Source organism: Zingiber officinale, chromosome 1A, assembly GCF_018446385.1.
Source record: "Zingiber officinale cultivar Zhangliang chromosome 1A, Zo_v1.1, whole genome shotgun sequence".
Taxonomy (NCBI): domain Eukaryota; kingdom Viridiplantae; phylum Streptophyta; class Magnoliopsida; order Zingiberales; family Zingiberaceae; genus Zingiber; species Zingiber officinale.
The window spans coordinates 136,909,622-136,923,172 of record NC_055987.1 but is presented as its reverse complement, the minus strand read 5'-3'; the positions used below and the strand labels follow the sequence as shown (position 1 = coordinate 136,923,172).

General features: G+C 38.6%; 1 long non-coding RNA gene across 1 annotated transcript; it reads right to left on the bottom strand.

Annotated features, from left to right (window-relative positions):
• Positions 1 to 4,962: 4,962 nt before the first annotated feature.
• On the bottom strand, positions 4,963 to 5,994 carry LOC122010181. The gene is made up of 3 exons (XR_006119804.1): positions 5,597 to 5,994; positions 5,390 to 5,522; positions 4,963 to 5,020 (listed from the first exon to the last, which is right to left on the bottom strand). It is a non-coding gene; the product is annotated as an uncharacterized LOC122010181 (long non-coding RNA).
• Between the last annotated feature and the right edge of the window lie 7,557 nt (positions 5,995 to 13,551).

Below are 13,551 nucleotides of genomic sequence, written 5' to 3'. Positions count from 1 at the left end.
TAAGGTTCATCTTATTTTAGTCAAACTAAAATATACTCATCTCCAAACTAACATATTCTTGTGTGTGACCTAATATGTTCTTTAATGTTGGTAATGTATTTAAAATCATTTTAGATATATAAGTAATAAGTGGCATCTAGCAATGCATCATTACTATCTAAGTGACAAGAATGTTGAGATCCGATCTAATATATCTGTATCTATTATCTTGTATGACTTGGTTCTTCTATTCTCAATATCTAAATTGATCAATAAGGTATAGACTGTATCATCTTCTTATCAATCTTTATGTTTCTTGATCTTCAAGTAGATTCACTTAACCAAATGAGCTTAAATCTCAAATTGATTTATTTGAGCATGACCATGCATTTTAGTAGTTCTACTTAATCAAGGGACCCACATATATCACTTTCATCATATGAAAGGGATAGATTCCATCTACATCACTCACATTCCTCCGCATAATTTATACCAGTAAATGACTTTATAGCCCATCTTGTTACAGGTGCTATTTGTCAATACCAAAGTACACAACTCTTTATGTAAGGAGTTGTAGTGACTTCAATTCTAAAAACTATTCAAACCAATAGTCATTATGAGAATATTTATAATAGTCATAAAACAGTCCATGAAATATTTGTAGGATCGATGACGTGCTTTGGGGGGGGGGGGGGGGGGGGGGGGTTTGGCGTTCGTGGTTTTTTCACTCGTGTCAGAAAACAAATAGAATACGTAACAGAATAACGAAGGAAACACAAGAGCAACGCTAACACAATTTTCTTTTCTCGGTTCGGAGCCTGTGATGACTCCTACTTCAAGGGCCGCGATCGTTAATTACTTTCAGTGGGCAATCACTAATAGCTCGAATAAAGATTACAAGTTTGAAGTATAACAATAATATAATAAAGTTATCGACAATACAAAGATGAAGAAACAGGATCGTCGATTGCCGGAGCAGCAATTGAGTGTTGAGTCGTTTCAGAATAGCGTGCAACTTAGAAGATTGTTCTAAATTTTGTGTCGTCAGTGTTGTTCAAAGCTGTTGGTCGATCCTCCTTTTATAACCGAGCCAAACCTGATCTAGATCCACTGATCTTGGGATTAGTCTTTGACTCGAAGCTGATCGGTCGACCGATCCAGGTGTTCGGTCGACCGAACCCTCTAAACCTGCCCAACTTTGCGTCCAGATGCTTCTGCTCAGATAGGAGTCTTCGTTTGATCAACCGATCCTGCTGTTCAGTTGACTGATCCCTAGCTCATCTGGTCTGATCAACTCGGCTTGACCACGGCGATGCTTATCCATTGTTGGGTCGACTGAACCCTAGATTCAGTCAACCGATCCCTTGGTCGAACCCGATCAGCTTGTTGGGAATCTGATCCTTTTGTTTGAGTATTTGGTCGACCAATCCAGACATTCGGTCGACCGATCAAGACCGAATCTAACCCTGCAAAAAGTGTTAGTCTCCTGCAAAATAGAGTTAGGCAACTAGCAGCTAAAGTAATATGAAAGAATAACTTCTGACAGTCTTCGGACTGTCCGGTTCTAACTTTCAGATTTCTTCCAGAAACTTTAGGTTGAACCGATACCTACTGTTCCCTCAATGGGGAATGCATCCTCACTTACTCCTCTTAGGAGAAGTTACCTGTTGCCAGACCGGTCCTCCAGACCAACTAGTCTTTTGTTCAGCGCTCGAGACTTCAGGTCTTCATGCTGGACGTCCGCTCCACGACTCGCCCAGACTTTCACCTGGTCCGCGACCACCAGAATTTTCTCCTAGAGTCCACGACTCTAGGATTTCGCCCAAAGCACTCGACCCGCCAAGACTTTCGACCTATGGTTACCACCCCCTAAGGTTTTCCATAACTTAGGGTTACTACCTCCTAGGGCCTAGGGTTACCTCCCCCTAGGGTTTTCCACCTACCTAGTATTTACTAAGACTTTTACCTAAAACACTTAGGACTTTCCTGCAAGCTCAATCACTTATTAGAAAATAAGACATCTTAACTTTTGAATCCTTTTCTATTATCGAAATACAGATTTGATCGTCTGGTTCTTCCTGCACCAATAATATTCTCATGGTGGATAAATTCAGTACATATTCTCTAATATATATATTATGTGTCAACTTGATATCTTATATTTATGACTTGTGAGATGAAGTCATCAATTAACCTACATGCTAGTCTCAACGTATTAATATTGACCTTGTATATTAATGTCTGATTAGGAATAGTTAAGAATATAATAGTGTTGTATATATATATCTACAGTCTACCATTATCAATTTAATCAATTGATATGCTGTAGACTAGAACTAATTATCCTAACATATTATTATACCATTTGACACCTATCTAAATTAAATATAATAATCATTGTTCCTTTTATTAATACAATATGATACAAAATTTTCATTGTTAATTATTTTATAATTAATTTTAAGGACTAATACTAACAAGTATGCTACCGCAGACATCTGCTTTTAGAACTTAGACGGCTGCATTCTAGAAAGCTTTCTCGCCTTTGCCACATCGCCGCCGATGGACCTTCTTGATCCTTTCTGCCGAGTTGCAAATGCAACTGCAGCTCCAACCAAATGAGGCACACAGACATTACCTGCTTGGGCTTTTAACTCGTAATCTGAATTCATGCACACATGCATTTGTTTAGGTTCGAAATATGCTCATTTACACATACAGAAACATGCCTGAGCGAGCCACACAGAGTCAGAAAACAGAGAAACATATGGAATTGTAGGATGGCAGCTTGAGGGAGCTCAGTTTTAGGTGTGTCGCAATATGCTTGGGTGGAATTAGTCGTCCTGCTCCTCATTGATTAGACTTCACATTTAATTTCTTGCATGAAATGCAAACAAAAATTAAAAAGGGTTATTGATGATAAGATAAACTTTTGCTTTACACATTAACCTCTTTTTTGCGCACAATCGTAGATGTTTCATGTTTTTTTCTCAATGTTACGTTTACCTGAACGAAATAACAAACTGTTAAATAATCATTGCCGGAGATATATGAGATATTCCGAATTAAATTTTATAAAATTTAAATTTTCAGACTTATCTGTTTGTTTGACTGATTTTGATAATCCTAAGTGTTGACGATCCGAGTTGATTAAGCTGGGCTCCAAGATTGTTCTAGTTCAAGTGTTCGCTGGGTGACAACCTAATATAGATCTGATAACGATTTTGAACCATTAGTTTGGCGAGTTGGAATCATCGATTTGATAGTTCCTAGAACATCAACTCTTAATCATTCAAGACAATTACAATTCATGGTTCGAAATTGACGATTCATAGAAGACTCAAGATTATTATTATTTTTTAAAAAAATATTAAAAAATTATAAATTTATTAAAAAATTATTGGTCAATTTAAAAATTATAAATTTATTAAAAATGGGAAAGAATTTACCATAGTCTTCTTATGTAAGAGCTCTATGTTAGTACAAGCAACATCAGATAATAGATCTTGTGTTTTGATAATTGGCAAAGATTTTGTCACGCCCCAGAGGAGTCCCTGTCCGAGAAAAATTCGGCAGCATCTCCCCTGTACGGTGGACAATCTGAAACTTTTCTACATCTCATATACCTCAGCCACAGACGGCTGGAACAATAACAGTAAATAAAATCAATCACCACGCAGTTTATATATGTATTCAGCCTCTGACTGTCACAACCACGCAGTTAAGATAATTAAACAGAAAGATAATACTCTGACTCGAAATCAACCTTACTCAACTACACTCGTAAAACCCAAATCCGATTTTTTTTCTTACCTCTTCTACCGTCTAGGCAGGCATGTAGTAGTATAAAATCGAAGACAAATCCATCAACGAGACAAATTATATAATATCTAAGTATTCAACATCCAAATCCAAATATAGTTAAGTGAGAATCAAAAACAATACAAACGATAGCAAATAGCTGGAGGTCTGCAGGGGACTAGCAACTGGAACTCCCTCCTGACAGCATCAACCTGAAAATAACAACAATGGAGGCGGGGTGAGTCCAACACTCAGCAGGTACAATTGATATGCAAAGTAAAGAAATAACACCTAGCACTAATCATGCGTACAGTCTCCTGATAAAGATAAAGGTAAATACAAACCGAAGAAGGCAGGAGAGAATGCATTAACCAGACCGGTATAAGGACAAAGCAGTCCGAAGGTATAGAAGACACATGCGTGTCAAACATAGGTATCCAACAATACGGCATATAAACGCAAGAATCACAATCCTGAACAATAAATGCATCATGCGTATGATGCCAATGTCATGGTCACCCTGACGCCAGTCAGCCGACTCACAACAACGGTGGGACCGAGTGGGTAGGGTGACAACAGTGCACTCAAGAACACTACTCCTACGATGGTGATCGAGTGGACGGGATCTTGTCGAGTACATCGTACTCTACCCCAAATCATAAATAGGGGAGCTCTCTCCCGGTACACTATGGCGGGGAGGAATCTCTAACGTGCTACATGCTCACTACACCGAGCGGATCAACGGAGCACCGGAAGAGTCAACCCGACGTGCTACTACGCCGTGTCACGCTACCCATGAGCGTCCCAGCGAAAACTGGCGAAGTGCTCAACAATAATGGAGCACAGCATGCGATCATGCAAATGGTGCATGTCACTAAGCATGGTAATATATTAAACCAACCTTTGGACATATAACAATGGGCACCATAGAGAATAAATCATATCAAGGTATACTGATCAAATAAGGTATCAAACCTAGGTCCCGACATGGTAAAACATGGTTATATCACTACCCATGAGCATGATAGATCGATACAAGATCAATACGAAATGAAATCAAACAATCAATTAAACAGGTAACATGTGTTGGGCAGTGATTAACCGAAACAAATAGGAAACACAATTAATGCAACATATTATTTCATTACTAAGCATATCAAAGACAATAAGTCAAAAGTACCCGCCTCCGATAAGAAAAGTCCAAATCTGACTCCGAGATACCCGGTCTCGCGTCAAAGTCCTGTGTCACCAATATATATACATTTTTATTTAGCTACACTCATACAAATAGCTAAATAAAAATTTCTAACACTAAATTAGGGCAAAACCCTAATCATATAGCATTAATCCTACCAAAATTAAATCCAACAATTAACTAGGGTTAATTGCCTTTAACCCTAATCATAACATTAGATTAAAAATCTAAGTTAATCCAATCTACTAATTTCCAACAGCTTTAAATCTCCAATCAACAGTATCAATAATGGAGACAACACACACACTGCACTATTTAAATTCCAAAGCAAATCACCAATAGGTAGTTCTAATTGACATTTGAACAAACAGGTATCATGCAGCGTTTGAAGCATCCATATTCCGAAAGAATTACCTCTTCTGTGGCAGCAAACAGCACAGAAGCTAGGTGGCTGTGGCGGCGAGAACTAGGGCAGAGGGTAAATTGTCGATGCTTGGCCGAGGAGGAGCGACACCCAACAATCTCTTGCTCCGAATCGATGTCTTCTCTGTGGAGAAGACCAAGCACAAGAGAGATAAGCAAAAAGGGTAGAAAAGCAAGGACAGGGTTCAAACAACCTACCTCAGTTGCCTACCCAGCCTCTCCGCGGCGATGATCTAGGGCACAGCCAAGTAGAGTCTCGGATATGGCTGTGATGGCTCTGTGCCGGTGATGAAGAACCTCGGCAGTGGCACGCAGAGGAAGAACTAGGCTCGGTAGCGGGCTGGCGCTAGGGCACAGGGAAAAAGGGCGGTGCTCCGTGCGTCGCTGCCGCTTGGACAGGGAGGAAGAGGAAGAAGACTTCGGTCGGCGGTGGCTCGTCGGATCAGAGAATGCTGACGCCGTGAGGGGCAGAGGATGAGGAAGAAGAAAGCGAAGCCCTGGGCTGGGAGGTTTTGTACGCGGAATGGGAGAAGGAATCGCTCGCTTAGGGCTCGGGTGAAGGCGCCGCGAGGTTTAGGGCAAGAGTCGGCTCACGAGGGAGAGGGGTTTTTCGGCGAGGGAGATAAAGAAAAAGAATTTAAAAAGGAAAAGGAAAATCAACTTTTCCTCACTTAAATGGGGTAGCCTAAACAGGTTTTTCCGGGCCCTGTTTTTATCCCCGTTAACTTGTCCGTACGAGCTCCGAAAAATTCCCGAAAAATTTCCAAAAATTCCGAAAAATTCCCTTATTAATATTCGCCTATTTTTGATATTTTACAGATTTAAATTTAAAGGTTATTGATCTAACAAAGGTTGATCAAGTGTGTAGGTAGACCAATCAAAAAGTGTTGGTCCCCGTGGGTATTTTGATGTGATCAACTAAGTTGGTTAGGTCCTGCTTTGTGTTTGATCCCTGTGTCTGAGTGTGCAGGAGCTTAGGAGCATAGGAAGTCGAGCGGAAGACGCAGCTAGCGAGAAGGACGGCACGGGAAGGGAGCTGACGGGCTCGGTGCGTCCGAAGGACGAGAGAGCTGCGGAAGAGTACTCCGGTGGATGAGAAGAACGTGCGCGATGTTCGAGGGACGAGAAGCCAGACGGAAGACTGCTCGAGGAGAAGGTCGGAAATTGAGTTCGGGTGAGCCCTATTTCAGTTGGCCGGAATCACCCAAAAGAACGGGACTTCGGAAGACGAAGCAAAGAAGCAAGCAAGCTGGAAAAGCTGTCAGCCAGCTTGGAAGCGCCTCCATCAGGCTTGGAGGCACCTCCAGCTTGAAGGTGCCTTCAATCTGGTTGGAGGCGCCTCCAAGCTGGTCAAAACTGCCGTTGAGCTGCGGATAGAGTTCTATCCACTGACCGAGTTGGAGGCACCTTGAACCTTGTTGGAGGCGCCTTAGACCCTCGGGATAGAACTTCCAGTAGCTATATAAAGGCCCCTGGAGCTAGGAAATAATCATTCAACTCAATATTAGATTTCCTAGCAACTGTTGAGCTTTCTAAGTGTGTAAAAGGCTTCTCCGCCTTCAGAGAAGGAGTTTTCTTACTGCGCTTTTCATCGCCTTGGATTAACAACCGTCTTGGTTGTAACCAAGTTAATTCCGGGTCTTCTCTATTTCTTTTTTCTTAATTGTTTTATTTTAGTGTTGCTATTTTTGAGTTGAAAGTTTGAGGAGGGTATAATTTTTATTTGCAGGCAATTCACCCCCCTCTTGCCGGCCTCCACTGCACCTACAAAAAGTCCTAGTGAGACTAAACAAGTGAGAATCTTAGTTGAGGCTAGCAAAGAAAGTCCTAATCGAAGGGAATGGATAGGAAGTTTTAATGGATCGAGGACATCAGACATGAAGTCCTGGGAGTTGAGAACACTAGGCAGGAACTCTAAATGAGTTGAGAATCGGAGGTCTAGCGAAAAGTCCCGAGGATTAGGATCAAGCTGAGCAAAAGTCCAAATAGGTTGGGTGGACCAAAGTTTGGCACCAAGTAAACTCTTCTAAGTAAAGTAGTAAAGACGTACTCTCAGAAGGTGAGCAGTAGGCGTTGGTCTAACCTAAGATTTCAAGGGAGACCTGAAGTTGAGAATAGACAACTTGGGAAGCTGTTAATCATTACATTATTTGCTTGTGCTAATACTGTGATGTAGAAAGCTAGAAATGGGGGCTGGTAGAAAGCAGAGAACTCCAAGCGCCCGAGAGGATCTAGGCGACCGAAGGTCTGGGCACCCCGAGTGGATCCAGGTGCTCGGATGGCTCGAAATCCAGCCTGCATCCAGATGAGGCGGCACACCATGTTTTGGCAGTGCACGTTAGTTTCCAAGCCCCTAGGAGGGTCCAGGCCACTCGAGAAGGGATAAACTCAACATGAAAAAGGTCAGATAGAGCTTCATCCAGCAATCACCACATTAGCAAGTTAGGCATCCTGAGATGGCTAAATATTGATGGAGTCAGATTAGATAGACATTGCTAAAGGCATCTGGATCTAGTCCAAGCTCCCATAATGGTCAATAAAAGACCATGCGGACAACATCCTCCGTACAACTGATTGATCTACTATAGGATCGAGCTGCTAGATATCCGGTCCTCCAGACCTGTCTAGTCTTCTCGCTTAGTGTACTCGATCTGCTAAGTCTTCCTACCCCACCGACCAAGACTTCCTTACCTAGTCTCAATTAGGATTTTCACTTGCATAATATCCACTAGGACTTTTGTGTTACCTAGTATTCAGTCAACTTGACCTACTAGGACTTTCAAAAAATCCCTCCTACCCTCTAGCTATTTGACGGTTGACTATAAGTTGACCTCACGATTTATCCCACTTTACATAACTTGAAAACGGACTGTGAGGGGTGTCTAGGATGAGTGTAATTATCATTTGCTACAATGATACATAAATATTTCCTTCGCAAGTGTAGTCATGTGGATATTCCAACAGAACTTATCGCCAGACAGGCATGATTCAATTTTCTACACGTGCAAATATTATTTCTGATTATCTAGTGTCCCTTGTCGATGAAGGGGGGGCCGATATCGGAAGATAGCAGTACTTCAAGGGGAGGTTCGAATTGCGGGATCGACAAGGTAAGTCAGGTCGGACTCTTCCACCTGACAAGTTATTTCAATTCGTAAAAATATTATTGAAAAACTGCTGTAAGTTAGAAAAAGAAAAGAAAGAGCTAAAATCAATTTTAGCTATATCTTGTCAATTAGAAGATTTCAATAAAATAAAAATGGAAAATAAAAAATTAAGAATAGAAATAAAAAATTTGAAAAATCGTGCATGCTCACACATTCAAAATATTACGAGATATAATGGTTTAAATTGGTATTTTAAATACCATAAGGGTCAAATTAGGAAAATATCTCAAAAATACATTCTTAAAAAAATTTTGATTAACCCTGAACTTATTTTGGGTTCTAAAATCATACTTAGATTAATGATTTTTTTATCTTTTAGACAGAAAGTTAAATATTTAATTTCTTTAAAAGTTTTGTCTAAAAAATAGTTGTTGCTCCAATATCCAAGAAGGTCTAGTGCCTCGCTACATGGAAGCTAATTATTGAAATAAGTATTTAATTGACTAACTGGTAAGCAATTAGTTGTTATAAAAATATTTTTTTTAAAAAAGTTGTTAGAAATTATTTAGAAATTAATTTTTCTGAGAAAAATAACTTTTTCTTAATGTTATTTTTTTTTTCAAAAAATTTCTTTTGTGATAACTTCAACTTTATATGAAATTATCTGACTTATATATGTTAAATTATTTTTTAATTTAATGAATCCAAACTTAACTTTAATTTTTTCCTTAAACTTTTGTGTTAGACCTTCCAAGTAACATCTTTAAAGGTATCCCATTTTTTATGTGATCAAAAGAGAGAGTCAACCTAGCTGGACTTTCTCCTATCAGATCTCGATCAATCAGGACTTCGTGTCAGGTATCAACCTAGACTTTCTCCTATCAGATCTCGATCAATCAGGACTTCGTGTCAGGTATCAACCTAGCTGGACTTCCGCCTGGTGTTTCAGTCTTCTAGACCCATCATGCCCTATACACTTGGGCTCCGTTTGGTAGAGGTGATAGGATTAGAAATGGGTTGATAGAATAGGATTGAAGTTAGGATTAATAATCAGTCCCCATGCCTAGGGATTATGAATCTCACTCCCAATCCATCCTAATCCTACCCCTAACCCACCCTACTAAACAACATATTATTTACTTTTTGAAAACATAATCTTAATCCTATCACCCCTACTGGGTTAATTTGATTTGGCAGGCAATTCACTCCCCTCTTGTCAACCCCCACTGCACAAACACATGGTTTATTTTTGGATTATATTCAAAATGTCTTATATTAATGGAGCTATCTTTCCCTTATAAGTTTATGATCTTTCTTATGTGTTTTCAATGTGGGACTTTGTTTGTAACTTTACAACTTGAACAACTACAAATAAAGTAAAATCAATGTCTCTTTTTTCTATTATGTTCTTAATATTCCATTGAACGACTTTATTTTTCGAATGAATTCTGAACACGTACGAAACGTGCTATTCACTCCCCTTTAGCATATTCTTAATCCAACACTCCATACCTCCGCTGCATTGAACGACTAAGTAATGGTTATTCATTGCCTCCAATTGCTTGATCATCAATAAATGATCGTTTCAAATCAACAGATACAGATTCCCCATTAATCGTATATTAATACATCCGTACATTTGAACAATAAAAAAAATTGAATAATTCGAGTAGTAAAATATTGGTTGATTCGTTTGAGTAAATTTATCCACATTGATCTGATGTTCAATATGTGGAGATCATTCCCAGCCTTAGATTTATACCTTTGCATGGACGAAGGTGAAAAAGTTTCTCCCGGTATATATGTTAATAATTTTAGTATTTATGGTACATTATAAATCAACCATAATACTATGAAACTCTGAGGGGGCCTTTGGTTAAATGATGGGAATGCCTATGGGTATGAGTTTGATAGTAGGGTGGAATGAGAATAGGAATGAAAATGAAACCCATCAAGTTATATGTGTTTGGTTGATTCCCATAAATCTAGTAATCATTCCCAAACCTACAATCCAAACACTATCTTTTACTATCATTCCATTCTCTTATTCCCAAATTCATCAACCAAACACCCACTCAATATAATATGAAGTCTCTTTCCTTTCCCGCTCTTCTTTTTGTTTACATTTAAAGTTTCAATGAAAATAAGATTTTCTTTTTGTTTAAGAAGAAAATAGAGAAAAAGGAGATCAATTTTATTTATTCTTTAGCTTTATTTTTTAAAAAAAGCAAAAATAAAAAAGAAGTAATTTTAATCGCTGAGCACCCAATGGACGAAGATATAAGTGCGTTTGCATCGGCAATAAGAGTGGTACGGATATTTTGGATTGTAAAATACGATTCAGAAATGGTACGAACGCTACCTATTATATAGGTAAGATTTATAAAATCTCATCTATAAATAACTCCTAGTTTAGAAATGAATCAAGGATTATGATTCAAAGGATTCTGGGTCCAACAAGATGTAGAGTAAGAGAAGACATTAGACTAAAGATGACAATGAATCCGGATTAAGGTGAATTTAGCCAAACTCGAAATCCACTCGCCTCCCTTTGGGCTCGCCCCGCCTCATAAATCTGGCGGGACAGATCTGGATTAGACCCGTTAAATTTGTCATATTTTTTTTAAAAAATATATAAAATAAAAAATTAAAAATTAATTAAACATTAAATTTATTTTCAATATTTATATTAATAATATTTTGTAATAAAAAAATATTATAACAAATTAAAATATATCCATTATTCAATTAAAAATTAATTATTAATTTTTATTTAATTAATAATTAATAAAATAATATTATACAAGTGGATACGGGACGAGTCCAGTTAAACTCAAGGCTCGTCCCAAACTTGAGTTCAAATCTCCTGTCTTCAACATCATCTGTTCTCGTGTCCCACTCATCGTCCCAACTCACCACTGATGGTTTCCGACCGTTGTCCCAATCAACACTATAATCCTTAGGGAAGATGAACCCAAGAGGTTGTCATCGGCACGATCGCTATCGAAATCCGGCCGGATCTGAATAGACTTTCCTCTGCCGTCGATCTGAACCCCTGCTCATATCTGGCCCGACTCCGATATTGATCGTGCCGATGACGATCTCTTTGTGTTCACATTCCCCAAAAATTATAGTGTTAATCGGATGACGGCCGGAGGCCACCGATGAAGGACTAGGACGATGTGTAAAATATGGGGATAGAGAAATTTGAAAATAGGAGATTTGAACTATCCAAACTTACCTGAAATTCGTTTAGACGAATTTAAACCTGCCCCCGAGATAAATTTATTACGGATCCAAATTTCAATCGGTCCTATTACAATCCCTACACAAGGTCTGCTATTCCACGTGCATGGGTGGCAAAACCACGGGTACTGCGCTTTTGCTTTATCGAAGCAATTGTTGTTTTTCTTATATGTTGGGAGAAGTTTTCAAAGGAAACGATGTGGGCAGACCTCCGGTCTAATCCGGTCCAATTTAGAGTGTACCGGTACGATTGATAGAGGTCCGGCCGCGCCGGCCTTGGTTTGGTCCCCTGGCATTATATTTGCCAGATCGTTAAGTTCTGGAATTTTGTTTTGATTGAATAAAAAGGAAGGTGAGAACTCCCTTCGCGAAGAAGAGCGCCAGTAACATCTTGTTTACTTCCAAAGTAGACAGCGGTGATCGAATGTTGGTCATTTGGATTAGTTTTTATTAGCATTTCTTAATTTATTTTTATGAATAATTAAAAATTTATATGAGACTAAATGATCATTTTAAAATTAATATTTTCCTATATTAAAAAAAAAAAACTCGCTTTATGCACAGTCAACAATGATTGCGTTTATGGCTCCACCACGGTGCCCAAGTACAAGTAGGCCGAGATTCCATAGAGAGGGCTCTAAAATCTGGATTATAGAAGAAGAAATTTTGCTCAAGTAAACAGGAACAAATTCGTGGCTTTAGCAGAAACAACTTTGCTGTAATTGTTCATGAGAAAGCAAACGGACAGTGTGAGAGGAAAGTCATGGCGGCATATAATTTAATGCAACCCAACTATCTGATTAGTCATGACCTTTGACTATTTTGGATATATATTCTCATTATTATGCATTCATTTCATAATTTTGATATGGTATCAGAGATTTTGTGCCTCCTAGTTTTTAGATGTGCAGAAGATCATAAATTTATTATAATAAAATAAGACATCAATTCTTCTATTATTTAAAAGTCCGTTATAAATTGATCCTATAATTTATCTTTTTTTAATATAATTTAAAAATGGATTGTGTGAGATATTTAGATGAATATAATCATCTTCTACTACCGTTACCTCTGACTCCATGCAATTATCCGGATTCCCAGCCAAACAGCACAAGGATAGTGTTTACTTACCTTCCACATATTGCCTGCAGTTCTGTGCTGGATCATGTTTCATCACTGCACCAAGTGTTCATCTGACATGTCTTCATTGTTCATTTGCTGGTTGAGAAAGTAAACGTGGATCCATACATGCTGCTAAAATTCACTGTCCGAGTCCTAATGATTCTGAATATGCTAAAACATGTCTTGATGGCTCACATTAATTGTTCATTTCAGTACCTAACATCGAGTGATGGACCTGTCTACCACTATTTAAGACTGTTTATTGTTTTCTAGCTAGCAAACCAAACATTTTCATTGAAAACGTGAGACGGGTTAATATCTCTTCGGCATTTAAGTACATTATGCGTCGTATTAAAGCTAACTGGCCAGATTCTAGCCATTTAGCATTACCCAAGCTAACGATAATTCTTGTTGGCCAGAATCTGGCCAGCTAGAATTATCTATGCTCCAATTAAAATGCATGCATGTACATGCATGTAATTAATGTACACAGATGATATTACCAAAATACCCATGTGTACACTTGCATGTATTGTGTACACTTGCATGTATTGATTCTAGCTGGCCAGATTCTAGCCATTTAGCATTATCCTAAAGCTAAATAGCAGATAGAAGATAAATTGCATATTAGGCGAACTGGGACAGTATAATCATGAATCATTATGGCCCCCCATCAAA